Source organism: Octopus bimaculoides, chromosome 1 (assembly GCF_001194135.2).
Source record: "Octopus bimaculoides isolate UCB-OBI-ISO-001 chromosome 1, ASM119413v2, whole genome shotgun sequence".
Classification (NCBI taxonomy): Eukaryota; Metazoa; Mollusca; class Cephalopoda; order Octopoda; family Octopodidae; genus Octopus; species Octopus bimaculoides.
In genome coordinates, this window is record NC_068981.1 from 105,135,637 (window position 1) to 105,136,574 (window position 938).

Consider the following 938-nt stretch of genomic DNA (forward strand, 5'->3'; position numbering starts at 1 on the left):
GGTGGTGGGGAGTGGTAGGGGTGGTGGGGAGTGGTAGGGGTGGTGGTAGGGGTGGTGGCAGTGGCAGTGTTAATGATGATGATTATTATTATTATCGTACTGATAACAATTGTAGTAATAAGGGTAATGTTTGTGATCATGATGGTGAAGATGACGCACCTCCTATAACCAATGTGGGTAGTGATGGTGGTGGTGGTGGTGTTTATCACCATGATGCTGCTACTGACAGTGACAATAAACACATGATGACTATGATAATGGTGGTGTTGGCAACAGCTGTGATAACGGTGGTGGTGCCGGCAGCAGTGAGTGATGGCAGCAGCAGTGAATGGTGGTGGCGGCGGTGACAATGGTGGTGGTGGTGGTGTTGGTGGTGGTTATGAGCACTGCTGGTGATGAATGATAATGATGGTGGTGATGGAGATGATGTTGATGAGTGACAGCAAAAAAAAAAACAATTATTATCTTTAAACTAGCATCAGTAATGGCAACCAGCTATAAAAACACTGATTCCACTTATACCTTCTTTGATATACAAACTGTTTTTGTTATAATACAGTTACTCAAGTGACAAGCAGGATGAGGGTACAGAGCTATGGCTGATATCACCACAGTAAATCATACACATCCAAGTATATGCAGGCACCCACTAAAACAATGGACATATCTTTTATCTTTTATCTTTTACTTGTTTCAACCATTTGACTGCGGGCCATGCTGGGGCACCACCTTGAAGGGTTTTAATAGAACAAATCAACCCCAGGACTTACTTATTATTTTTAGGCCTACTACCTATTCTATCAGTCCCTTTTACTGAACCACTAAGTTACAGGGACGAAAACACACCAGGACTAGTTGTCAAGTGATGATGGAAAACAAACACAGACACAAAGACACACACAAAAACAGATGTATACATATATATATATATATATATA

General features: G+C 41.6%; 1 protein-coding gene across 1 annotated transcript in view; it reads right to left on the bottom strand.

The window, feature by feature from the left end:
* The window catches only part of LOC106871085 (centrosomal protein of 162 kDa), a 69,932-nt gene that overhangs the window by 508 nt on the left and 68,486 nt on the right, over window positions 1-938 (bottom strand). The window lies entirely within an intron of this gene.